Source organism: Vulpes vulpes, chromosome 7 (genome assembly GCF_048418805.1).
Source record: "Vulpes vulpes isolate BD-2025 chromosome 7, VulVul3, whole genome shotgun sequence".
In the NCBI taxonomy this organism is placed as follows: Eukaryota; Metazoa; Chordata; class Mammalia; order Carnivora; family Canidae; genus Vulpes; species Vulpes vulpes.
The window spans coordinates 12041531-12055644 of NC_132786.1; the positions used below are offsets into that span (position 1 = coordinate 12041531).

General features: G+C 38.8%; 1 protein-coding gene across 1 annotated transcript in view; it reads right to left on the reverse strand.

Moving 5' to 3' along the window:
* CHRM2 (cholinergic receptor muscarinic 2) overlaps window positions 1–14114 on the reverse strand; it is a 145150-nt gene that overhangs the window by 54088 nt on the left and 76948 nt on the right. The gene's annotated exons all lie outside the window — the stretch shown is intronic.

Sequence of the window (14114 nt, forward strand, 5' to 3'; positions counted from 1 at the left end):
CCCTGGTGAGTTCCTGACTTAAATAATTGCCCACTCAGCACAGATTAAAGTAGCATTTTGGCACATGGTCTATAGGGCCAGGGTTCTGATCCGTGGTCAAAATACTAACTTCATTAGGTGTTCTTGAAGAGACCTGGAGGATGGAGAATCCCCAGTGGTTCTGAGCAGTGGGTCGGGGGCTCAACTCCCATCATATCAGAAGTAACCTCCAAGTAGTATTTGTCCAGTGTCTGCTGAAGGTCAGTGGGAAAAGCGGTCATCATGCTACTGCTTGCACATATCTTTTGGTAAAATGGGTGTGATAACAACAGGAAGAAAAATACAGTCCCATTCTTATGGTCCCATTCTCCTTCTCTGTTCCCTGCCTGCATTGATTGGTTGCTTCAGTTTACATTTACAACCACCATCCCAGCAACTAACTATATAATGGCAGGCAAAGGGATATGAGTTGAGGCTCATGTGTCATCAGTCCCTATTTATTCAATAACAATGGATAATATGAAGATGGCTTAACAACAGGAAAGAAGTATATTAATAATTCTCAAACCCACTGAGCAAGGGGGTATGGGTGTGGGTAGAGGCTTCCTGTCTCTTTTGCAACTGATAAACTCCACTTATATCTATTTAATAAATTGGTATTCTATATTGAAGAATTCCAAAACCAGATCTATTTCCAATCTGGGCTTCCTGTTACTGTTATCTATACCCATTAATCTTAGGTCAGAGTGAAACAGCTTTTCTAGATGACTAAGAGTTGGCATTTCCCCTTTAACAGTACATTTATATTAAGGATCATCTAGAAAATAGCTCAAACAGAAAAGAAATAGTACATAAAAAGAATGCATAAAAACTAAGGAAGAATCAAAACAAAAAGGCCACTGACTAACAATCCTTTCTCTTTCTTCTCGTAAAGGCCATATGCTATATTCTATGCCATTCCAGAATCCTGAAATAGACTCGTTCTTTTCACGAGCTCACCCCCCTTGTTCAAAACTCTTTTTAAATTCTACTCTCTATGATGACAATTATAGTATCCCTCCTTTTCCCACCAAAAATCTACATCAGAGCAGACAGAGAATCCAAACATTTTTCCTTTTGAGTTAATTCCAACACCAAGAAGCAGTATAAGGATGAGAGACGGTGCTCAATAATTATCAGTTGATGCATTATCCCCATTTATTCTAGTATAATAAAATGTATAACAAATTAAAATGAAAACTCATTCTATATGCATACAAGTATAGCTAGTGTTCATATGGTGATTTATAGCACTTTGCATAGATAGCATACATTTAATGTGCCAAGTTGAAATTCAGATATCAAAAGAGCAGGTCCTCATTGTTTTTTAAGATGTTATTTATTTAATAGCAGGAGCAGAGGGAGAGAGACAAGTAGACTCCACACTGAGCATGGAGCCTGTCTTGGGGTTTGATCCTAGACTCAGGGATTATGACCTGAGCTTAATTGATGTAGCCACCCAGATGCCCCAGCAGGTCTCATTGCTACCAACTTAGTCTCATAATAGTATTAAAAACAACAACAACAACAACAACAACAACAACAAAAACACTAAGCACCAAAGGGCATAAAGAATTTCCCAAATATTGGTGTGTGTGCAAAACCAGCTGCTGAGACCAGTGGCCATACCTTCTAGGACTCCAACAGCCTGACAGAGCCAAATATGTCTTCTTAAGAACACAGGGGGAAAAAAGGCCAAGATACTCCTCATAGTGAAACTGAACCATGTTCCATCACTGCTATGGATACTCAACTCATGGTTGGAATTTGATGAATGATATGCTACGTATAGTAGAATGTGTCCCATTTTATTTATCACTGAAAATAATAAAATGTGTCCCATTTTATTTATCACTGAAATTGAGGCCTTGCCATTGGGAAATAATAAGGAGTCAAGTAGGCGGTGAGGTAAGAGATGAAAGGCAGGAATATTCCAAAGAAGTAAACATGGACCAAGTAGAAACATAAAAACAAACAACCCCCCCCCCCAAAAAAAATAAAACAGTCATAAAAAGTGCCATTTTCACTCACATTATTATTATTTGGGCCAGGAACATAATTTATAAAAACTGAATTAATTAATGTATTGTTATGACTGGAGTATCAAATGTCTTGGCTAGTGCAGGAAGAAGCCAGGCCACATTTATAGTATCCAGTTATGAGAAATTGAGAGGAAAGGTGAATGTTTTTCTCAAAAGGGAGTTTGGTCAGTGTTAAAGAAATCACAACTGTTTAAAACTCTTTTATGGCTAAATGGAAACTGGGACTATTGGGGCAATAAAGGAAACTGTGAAAAATGGTTGATCCTGCGGTTACTCTACCTGTGAAAAATAATTAACATCCAACTAAGTGACAATTACCATGGAGAGCAAGGCCTGCTCCATTTAAATTAATGCACCATAAAAAGGAGAAAGCGATTGAAGCAGCCAGTGAGAACTGTCATTAGGGAAAAGAGAGTCTAGTGAAAGCATTTCTTTCTATAAATACATAGCATATGTTAAAGGATTTATAATAGAACTTGTTATTAAACAGATTCAAATGTGCCATGACTGTTACATATCAAAACAAAATTTTTAAAGATTTTTTTTTTTACTTTTGGGGCAGTGGGGTGGTGCAGTCGGTTGAGCATCTGACTCTTGGCTTCAGCTCTGGTCCTGATCTCAGGGTCATGGAATCGAACCCCACGTTGGGCTCTGTGCTCAGTGTGGAGCCTGCTTACGATGCTCCCTCCCTTTCCCTCTGTCCCTCCCGCTCTTGCACTTTCTCTTTCAAATAAATAAATAAATATTTTTAAAAATAAAGATATTTTACTTGCACTTTTGCCCATTAAAGAATCGCTCATTTCTTTCATGGCTATAATTGGCCATTTTATATACATATATATTGTCTATATATAGATATAGATAAAAGGGAAGAGGATAATATGGCAAGAATACCTAGAGAAACATCCCTTAGAGAACCTATGAGCACTCTCTAACTTTTTCTCCTCAGCCATTTTCCTTTCTTATTCTGTACACCATCCCCAACTTCAACTACCAATCTCTACTTTTATCCCAGAACCTCTATTCTGAACCTCAAGTTCACCTATTCTACCACCTTCAACAGAGACCTATGAGAATACCCTAAGAGAACCAAGAAAGGCAAGTGCAATACTTAGGGTACACTACAAGCAGCGCTCACTGATATCCTTAGGCCTGGAGGAGGAAGAGAAGAAAGAGATTCTTGGAACCAGGCTGTAATTCTGTGGCAAAGGCTGCCTGACTGGAACTTTGGACTTCAGTAGAGGGATGCAGCAATCTATAGTGATCTGGGAAGAGATGAGGTAATAAAGACCCTCATCATCTAACTCTTCTCTTGCCTTCTGATCACCTGCTGGTACCTCCCAATGGTTGAACTCAACTGGCATCAGAGAACCCATGGATATAGTCCATATGGCTCAGCTTTCTGCGGCACTAAGTAAGGTGAAAGCGTAGAAAATAAAATATATCCAGCACACCTACTATTTCATGTTTTTCCTTTATTCCAATCTTCCTGTGTTGTTTGAATTTCCATGAACTCACTGTGGGTCATGGAGAAAAAATAATCAGAAAGGGAATTCAGATAGGGAGTCTGTGGACTATGAAGAGGAAAGTGCACAAGGGTTAGTCAAAATAAATAAAATAAGCTGAATTAGTAAGTGCAGGTGATAATACCCAAGTCCACAGGACCTTATGGAAAGATGGGTAAAATGGAGGGAGAGGCTGGCAAAAATGTGGAAAAAGATTCTTTTGATTCTAGAAGCAAGATGAATAAGAAGTAAAAAATGCTGAAAGTTTGAGATTTCACACAAAACTAAACATGTGTACTTGGCCTACTTGCTCAGACAGGCCACCAACTTTTGATAATGACATTCTGAGAGAAAACATGTCTATGTGTGCATAATAAAGAAGAAGAAAGACAAATCTGGGTGGACTTAGATCATTTCCCCCTCCATTTTGGTAGCTTATCAACCTGCCAGTCTTATCCCAGTCTGTGTTACAACCAAGGAAGAACGCTGAGTTTCTGACTTATTTAAGTAGCAGAGCTCCAGAGGCTCTCCCATGTTCAGGAGGCCATTTCTTTGCCACAGTTCATTTCCTGTTATGTGGTTGACTAACTCAGCTCTGGCCCACGCTCTCCCCTCATCATCACGGTGAACAGATGGAAGGGACGCTGGATCATTCTTTACATCTCATGGTATATGATGCCTGCTTTGCACAGGGTTTACAGTTTTGGTTTATGTGTTCATTTCTGCCACTGCCTATAAGCTCTCTGAGGGCAAAAATCATATCTGTACCCTATACTTCCACTGTCTGTCAGTTGAATGCGCATGACTGGTATTCAATGAACATTTGTTGAATGAACTATTGTGCATGTGGCACAATTAAATGTCCCGTTTGATGTGACATATTACTAAATATGGTTTCCCAAGGGTAGGTAAAATAGAGTAAACCTCCCATATAACCAAGATATTTGTGATCTTGGGGAATACTAGAAAATAAGAGTACGAGAAAAGCTATCTCTTTATTGAATTGCATTTTGGCAAAGCTATCACAGGGGATAAGGACTCCATGAGGTCTCCGCAAGGTCCATTTGTCAATACTACAAAGCCAGTGGTGTGGAGCAACAAGCCTTGGAACACTTAGGGGCTCAGTCTCCAAATGTTCAACAACAACAACAACAACAACAAAAGGGGGCCCGTCTGCAAGGCTGTCAGAAGGTGTCATTTGTGAGGGAGCTTCCTGGAGTATCAAAGCTGGTCACGATGAGTACAGGATACTAGTCTAGAAGTCAGAAGATCAAAGCTTCAGGATTTAAAAACTTAAGCAAGCTGAACAAAGGCCCCTGGCCCTCAATTCCTCTTCTTTAGAATGGCAGAGTTGGATTATATGATCTTCATACTAGCTCAAAAGAGAGAATATGAGAATAACAGTGGAAGGAATGAAGAGGAATTAAAAATGAGGGAAGGGAGGATGATAATTAATGTATTGCTTCAAAAGGAATATTTTGCATGCTGTAGTGATAGAATATGGCATAGTTACAAATATTATATTCTAAACTGTCATATGAGAAACAAAGAACTATTTGTCCTGCACCAAATATTGGAAAGAGATCCCTGGATATCTTCAAAGTTTCACCCATGGCTGTCTTCCCTCTTCTCTTTCCATATCCCCACATGTCCTCAACATCTACCTCTGCCCTTGGCATGAAAATCAGCCCACAGCCATGGGGTTCATCTCACAGAACATGTGCTGGAACTTATCAAGGATTGGTGTTCTGCTCCCACCACCCTAAAGATCCGTGGTGTCAGCCAAGTGTTTATGGGGCTAGGGAGGCAGACTCTGGATGGCTCATAGGAGAGTCATCTGAGTTGCACACTGAAAGCTCCATGGATACTGTATTTTCTTCAATAAGAGCCACTGAATAAGGAGGAGACAGAAATGAACAGGAAGGAAAAGATGGTGGACAGAACCCAAGAAATGATAGCAGGCTGGAAGGCAAAGAACGTGTGTAGAGTGTAGACCACAGGATGCCATCTCAACAGGAAACCATGATTTCCCTCTAGTTCAACTCAGCATACGGCTCAAGCAAAATGATTTAGTGCTTAACATGATGAATGAGGTAGGTGGGAAGGAGTGAGGGAATGAATGAACTGATGAATGAGTGAGTTCACCAAAATATTCCACTTGCACAGTACTCTTCCATTCTCGATCTCATATTATTATTTGAGGATATCGTTAGGAAATGACAAAAAAAATCACTCCCTTCTGTCTTCTCATATGCCAACCCCCCCCACTCCCTCTTTTCTCCTATGCATTCAGAACAGAGAGAATGGCAAACTATCACGTACATTTTAAATACCATTGAACAAAGGGGAAGTAGGCTGCGGTAATGAAACCCAACGCTGACCAGCCAGCCAGCCTCTCTCTCAGGTCACATTTTATATTTGTGGCTCCAACTGTCACTGCTCTAATGCCTATCATATATCTTACATGAGGTTTCAAACCATATCTACATTGACCCCCACCTCTCTCCAGAGGGGGACTTCTGTGCTAGCGGTTGCTTTACAACAAATTCCATGTATCATCAAAATCGACAATCGGTTCCCTGGATATTGATGTGTCTGGCTCATGTTGTTTCATTTCTGTTGGAAGAATAAAGCTGAAGTAGCAAGAACCATCCTAGCCGCGTATCCCACATGGTCCCATGCTAAGGGCTTCACTCGGGGGCTCCCTCTTGTCTGAGGAGATGGAATCTTGGTGGAAAAGAGACCATGATGTAGTGTAAAACCACAGGACCAGGGCAGTCCTAGTTTGAGTTCTTCCACCAATTTACTGTGTGACTGTGTACACCACATTTCATAGTCTCGATGCTAACTTAACAGTTTCAAAACGGGAAGGTCTTAATAGAAAATGGGAATACTTGGACGAAAATATTAACAGACGTTTCATAGAAAAGGAAACATTTATGACCAAGGAACAAATCAGAAGATGCTCACCTCAGTAGCAATCAGAGAAATGCAAGTGAAGAGCACCATGAAAAACCATTTTACCACCACTAGATTGGCACCACCACCAAAACATTACAATGCCAAGTGCTAGGAAGAATGTGCATGAATCTGATCCCTTCTACGTCACTGGAGAAATTTTCCTTTATAGAAAAACAATCCAGTCTTTTCTTATAAAGATGAACATTTCTATTTTCTACATCTAGTCACTCTTCATTGTATGGGTTTATCCTATAGGAAGATGATTACATTTAAAGTTAGTGAACAGATAATCATTTTCCTATAGTCATAGGGATTTAAGGAGAAAAAAAAAAAGAGTAGACTCATGAGTGAAGGAGTTAATATATGCATGTGCAGTTTTATATGTTTATTTCAGACTGTTTTTATAAATATTTTGCTTGATCATTTAAAGCGTGTCAGACAAAGTTGACATCATTGCTAGTTTTTTGATTTAAAGGATCAGACTTAGTAATTAATCGTTTCACCTAGAGCAAAGTGTGGATCCAGAGCTAGATGCCAACTCTTGGTATAAGAGAAAGAACGTTCAGAAAATCCTGCCTTTGGATTTTTGTAGTAAGTACTTGCTGGCATTAATAACCTTGGAAGAATTATTTTACTGCTCTGAGATTCTGTGTCTTCATCTTTTAAAAAATGAGGATAATTATGCATACATTCTGGAGTTTTTATAAAGATTAAATGACATAATTTGTCTACAGTGCAGAAAATATTAGTATCTGTCTTCTTTACCTTCTGTAATACAAGCCTCTTTGCAATGAAGCATAGACAACAAATGCCATCTTGCTGGGGACACCACCTAGTATTACTGTGTGACTAAGTGCGGACACATCTTTAAATCTATGTTCCAGGTGGCTAATTCTCTCCTGTCACTTATTCTTGATGTCCTTCATCATTGACTCAAATCATAGCCCCTCTGGTTACCACCCCCCTTTCATTTCACCTTGGTTGCCTTCCATGGTTTTCCTCCCTTCCCTTCCGACTCTGACTTGCCTCTACCTCCCATCTCCAAGGATGCTACTTCCCCGGATTATCCACTGTAGACTGCTTATCTTCTCGCTCTCTGTGAACTTGTGTAGTAGAGACTTCTCACTTCCTTTTCATTGTTCAAACTCATAACCAAAAAATAGAAACAACTTGACGTTCTTGCCATTTAACCCCTGTATTTCCGTTGAGCCAAATCTATGCACACCCAACCACTTTTTCAGAAGATTCTGGCTCTAAACTCATGATGTTCTTCTACACTTCTGATCCCACTAACCGTTGGTTGGGGGATTTAAATATCCCCACACGGTTAACCCACCGAATGTCCTAGATTAACATTTCCTTCACCTCTTCAACTCCATTTACCCTCATTTCCTCTTGGTTTCAGTGATCCACTCCCTTTAGCACAAGTTTGACCTTGTTAAAACTCAGATTATTTCATCTTTAAAGTGTTAAATTTTACCATTCCAAAGACTCCAACTTAGTATTTTTGCTCACTACCTTTCCTTCTAATACACTATCTCCTTAACTACAGAAAGATCCCTATTAGACCCTCTGTTTCCTTCCAGTTAATAAGTTTCTCCCAAACCTCCTTCCCTCATTTCCATCCTTATCTAGAAAATACTCCATAGTCTGTTACTTTACCCACTGGTGGACATGGATCTGTTGCTCCTTACTATTCTGTAGAATCCTTCTTGTGAGGTATACCAGTTGTTCCAGTGGCAAAGTTAACTACTGCCTGCTGCTGCAGATGATCGCCCATCCTGAGGACTGGAACCATGATTAAGATAAGATCCCATTACCAGAGTTTTCCTTAATCTGTGACCACCCAAACTCTCTCAACAGCTCTTTCAAACTTTCACTACTCTTTGCCTATTTCCCCAAACTCTTACTATTGTCTGTAGTCTCTTATGGTGTCAGAAATTGAGGCTATAAGGAGAGAAAGCCCTAGTTATCCACCTTCACCACCAACTGACTTGTCTCCTGTTATACTCAAACTTTTCTCCTGACTTTGTGCAGGGAAGACTCTTGGCGGCACTCAACCCCACTGAGAGATACCATCAACTCCACACTCCAAAAGGTCCTTGAGCTCTGTGTCATGATCTGTAAATTATAAATTATAATAAGATCCTGGGGAAAACAATTTTCCTTAAAGCAGCAGAGGTCCTTAAGCAGCAATTCCTGACAGGTTACCCAGTACAGGACATAACTGAAGATATCTCCTGGACAGAAGGCCAGACCAGTAAAGATGAAAGAACTAAAATAAATTTTCCATGGAGAATATGGTTACTTAAGTTTATAAAAACCCATAATCACTTTACTGCATATCTATATTAACCTTTGTTACTATCCAAGTAGAAAAATCTCCAATACCTCAATTATTGTATTTTTTCCTTCATTTTATATTCTATTTGTAACATTATGTTAACTACTCTAATACTTCCCATCCCTAGAGCATAAGAAAATGGGAGAACTTAAGAAAAAGAGGCATACAAAAAAAAAAAAAAGAAAGAAAAAGAGGCATACACATACCTTTTTTCTGATCATATATCTGTTTAATTTTTTTCCTTTCTCAACCACCTCCACATCTAAAAAAAAATCATCCTCAACTGCTTCAACTGCTTTTCTAGTGAGTAATTTCACGGTTTTCCAGCTACTTGCTGGCTTTAGACATAAGATGGGCTGAACCCTTCCTCAATCTGCTGGGACAGTGATGATCTGCTCAAGTCTTCACTGGTAATGAGAGACAAAAACAATTTGGCTGACAAAAAAGGCAGATTTTATGTGGACAGGAATTTCAATAGGAGGAATCCAGTGATTAAACCTTTTTGCTACACTTGGCATACCATCCATCATGGAAAGTTACTGTAATAAGTCTACCACTCACCATTCCCTGTGTCTGTAACTAAGAACCTAGAAGTTGACAAGAGTGAACCAGCAGGCTCTACAGAGTCAGGGAATGGCCCTCAAAGTCTTTTCCTTCCTTTTTGAAGAAAATTACTTACTCCAGAAGTATTTTCATACCTTTTTGCCTTTAATTTGAATGTCGATCATTACGTAAGATTTAAAAATTGCCATGCATCTCCAGGTGGTTTATAAACATATTTACGAATGAGTAGCACCATTCTATTTGTAGTAAGTTTGAATATAACACAGCACAGAAAATAGAGATACGAAGCTAAGGTACATACTCTGTATTGGAGTGGATAAAATAAAACCAAACCAAACCAAAGCCAAGACCAAAATTCTCAATTTCCTGTGTTTTTAGTCACAAGAAATCCAAGAATAATAGGATTTTTACTATCATGTAAATAAACACATGCTGGAAATTAAATTAATTTTTTGAAATACAGCAGCTAATACCAGTAAAAGCTCGGAAGAGCTATGTCTTATATGTCTTTGCATCTCCTTTTGCTGTGCACAATGCCTGATTTGCAGGTGCTCCAAAAATGCTTTACAAATCAATACAAAAATTATTTAATATAATTTATTAGTTCATATTTGCTCCCAACCTCAAAGTTCCTGGAGGTCTTCTGATTATGTGACCAAATTCCTGCATTCGTACATTACTTTTTACCTTCACAAACTTATGGAAAGAAATCCCTGAGATAGGATGTTATTCCCATTTTCCAGCTGAGGCAACTGATTCTAAGAATTGAATGATTTATATGAGGTGAATTTAGCTAGGAGCAAGGCTGGAACAACAATCTCTATTCAAGTTCCCAATCTAGTTCTCCTTCCATTTCAACAAATTGTTATTTTTCATTCCATATAATACAATTTGTGCAAGGTCAGACGAATTAAGCTGACTCTTGGAGGTCATCTGGATCAATATGGAAGAAAAATCATACCTCATCATGTCATGGTGCTTAAACTCTTTGCTCTTATTTATTTTTTCTTTGATCTCATTTCTAAGCTGGGTTTGAATTACTAGAAGTGGATTTCTGGAATAATTTTTTAACCTTTCTGCTCTCTGTCATCTTCCCTAACAAAAGCATAATGGATTACCAAATTTTAAGGATTAACTGAGATACTATGGGAAATAAATGAGCATTTAGCCAGGTCCACAGCAAAGTGCCCAATAAATGTTTGCTGAAATGCAATAGTTAATATTAATAAAAACAAAGAAACATGTTCTTAAAAATTGAGGTGAGAAATCTTCTCCAGGAAGATTTTCCATGCTATACATGTGACTGATACCAAAGTCAAGGTTTATTGGGGTTTTTGCTTTTTTGTTTTCCTAATCCTTCCCTTTATTCTAAGTTGACTTCCTTCTTACCCAGCCCTCCATACCCACACATATACCATTTCTTGCCCTTCCCACTCTTGTATCCTTCTCTTAGAGCTTCTTTCTGTATGCTCACCTGCACTGGCAAATCCATGCCTACCTATAGGTGGCTCTCAATGCATAGTTACTTGGTGCTTCTCTACCAGCTTCCTTCATTCTCTATGTCAGAGGACGCTGTTTCCATGGAGAAAACCAACTTGGAGGGTCATATTGGTCCTTCTATGGTAGCCATGGTTGGTAAGTGCACATTCACATCCTTAAGGGTCCTATCTGCCACAGAGTGGTGTGTGATTTTCAATTTGATCCTGCCCTCGTGTTTCAATATGAATCCAGATATCCCCTTCTGTATACATGAAAAGGTCTATATGTATTAAATTCTCTAAAAGAAATCTATTGGCCAATGTTTTTGCTTGTATTTATGAGTATGCATATTCTCTCCTTTTGTGGGATTTTGTTTGAGATATCTTGTGTTCTCTGTAAATAAGCATACAGACCATCTTAATCTCTTATTGGAGTTCATTGATTCTTATTGCTTTTTTTTTTTTTTTTTTTGCCTTTGCAAGAACCTCTTTTCTTCTTGCCCTAAAATGTTCCTGGGAGATAATACCAACTTAAAGAATTACTGATTGAGGAAATGAGTTTTGGTCAATGAAGTATTGGCTTGGGATCTGTTTCTAGCCTAATAAGAACAGGACATATCATAGGATGCATATAGCAACATAATTGAAGAATTCGTATTACAATGCAAAGGGTCTTAGGTTGCATTAATAAAAGAAACAACAAATTCTATCCCCATTATGTTCCTATTGTGTACTATGTTTTCAATTTGGGGGGAATAATAGCAGTTGTAAGCTAAACTGTTTGCACCAGAAATTAGAGAAACAAATCAGGAGGCCACACTGTATCAGGAAATGTTGAAGGTATACAATAAAAGGAGCACATGAAAAGAGATAACATGTCTAAGAGGTGATATATTTATTTGGTATGGCTCCAGATACAACCTTGGTAATGGTTGGATGTCACCAGGAGACAGATGACAACTGAAAATAAGAAAGATCCCTGATGACGGGTGTGCTCCCATAATGGGATGGGCTGCACTACAAAACAGGGAGCTTCCCGACACTGGAACTGTCCACAGAAAGGCTAAATGCCTGTCTGTTACATGAGCTGAAGACAGAGTCCCTCTGTGAGCTGGGCTTGGTGACCTCCAAGTTCCCTTCCAGCCGTCAGAGGCTATGATTAAAATGGAAATGTGAACACATCACATATCCTAGCTTGGAATGACGACTCTGACAGTCAGAGGTTAGACAATGATGTGAAGGACAAAGACAGATTTTGAAGGGAGAGAAAAAAGAAAGAGAGAAGAAAAGAACGAAATAAAAAAAAAATTCTCCAGTGCATTGTGTGTGGCTGCCCCAGTGAGTGCCTGCAAACCAGCAAAGCATGAGAAAAATCAAAGAGGATAAAGAGATTTGGGAAAAACTAAATTATTTCTCCACATTCCTCTTCACCACAGAGGATGATGAGCAAACGGCCTGCCCTGGGGTTATTCTTCCCCGACAGTGAAGGTGAGCCTCTGTCAAGGAGTGATGTGTTAAATGAAAGGGTAAAGGGACAAGAGAACTAAAAATGCCAGACATCACAGAGAAAGGATGCAGGTTCTGAAGAATGAGAGAGCGGTACTTTGGGCTTCCGAATAAAATGTGTTTTATCTTTGAAAATAGGCACTTTAACATGGAGTCCTGCAGGGGTCCCTGTTTGTTACTGGGTTTGAGTAATAAGACTGATGCTGGTCCTCTAGGACCAGTTGCCAGGAGCACTTCCTAAGGGATGGAGGAAGATGAGCTTCTGGAAGCTGCCGGGACACAAGAGCATGTTTTTCCCATTACATGAAGCAGAAGGTAGAAAGTGGTTTGCTTGGATGGGGCTCTTCTCATGGATGTTTCTATCTCCAGCTTCCAGAGCATTAGGACCTTCAGGAAGATGACAGTAGGTCCCAATAAGAGAAAAACAGACCTTAAATTCTGCATTTTTATGTCATTATCTCACTAGGGTAATGTGCCAACACCTACACTAGGTGTTCAAAATCAAGACTGCTACAAAGGATAGCTGAACTCCTTGTACTCTCAAGGACACCTCCTCCTGAGGCTCAGCCCCGCCTCTAAAGTCTAAACAGATCTTTTCAATTCACTTTTTCAATAAAACCTCACAAGCATCAAAAATTAAGATACATAGATGAATGGATAAAGATGTGTGTGTGTGTCTACGTATGTGTGCGTGTTTGTGTTTATATAGTGGAAAACTCAGCCATAAAAATAAAATCTTCCCATTTGTATCAACAATCAACATGGACGGATCTAGAGTGTATTATGCTAAGTGAAATAAAGTCAGTCAGAGAGAGACAAATGCCATGTAATTTCACTCATATATGGAATTTAGGAAAAAAAAAAAAAAACCACATGAACAAAGAAAAAAGAGACAAACAAACAAACCAGACTTTTAAATACAGTGAACAAACTGGCAGTTACCAGAGGTGGGGAGAGTGGAGGAATGAGTGAAATAGGTGAAGAGGCTTAAAAGTACCCTCATTATGATGAGCACTGCATCATGTGTAGAGTCATTGAATCACCATTTTGTAACCTGAAACTAATATAATACTGTATGTTAATTATACTTCAATACTAAATAAGCAAGTAAATAAAGAAGTAAGATAGACCAGGAGAGCTGAAAACTCATGCAAGTTTTTGTTTAGGACAAAACAAAACGAAACAAACAAACAAAAAACAAAAGCATGTCAAGCAACTCCAAAATAAAGAAATAAAGGCAAGATCCAAAGGTCTAAGTTTGGCCTAGGAAAGTGAGGCTCAAATAAGTGTACATATTAGTCCAATGTCACTCAGCTAGAAATGCACAGAGCTGAGGTGTTAAAACTGTACTGTTTGATTCTAGAACAAGCACTTGTCTTTCTAAACCATGAGTGTATTTTGGCAACTATGGAGAAGCTCCCATAGTTATTTTTTTTTTTAAGATTTATTTTTTTTTAAGACGTATCCACTGCTGGGATACGTCTCCATCCTTACCCTGGGCTCATAGACGGCAATGACAAATATAAATCAAACAAAAAGGAAAAAAATTCTCAGAGATTGTAACACGGCACTTACCTTGACTTTACCTTGAGTTACATATATATATATGTTTTTTTTTTTCAGCAAATCAGTCCAGACATATATATAGGTTCAAAAAAAAAAAAAGCTACAGGAAGGTATTAATAACAGATCATAT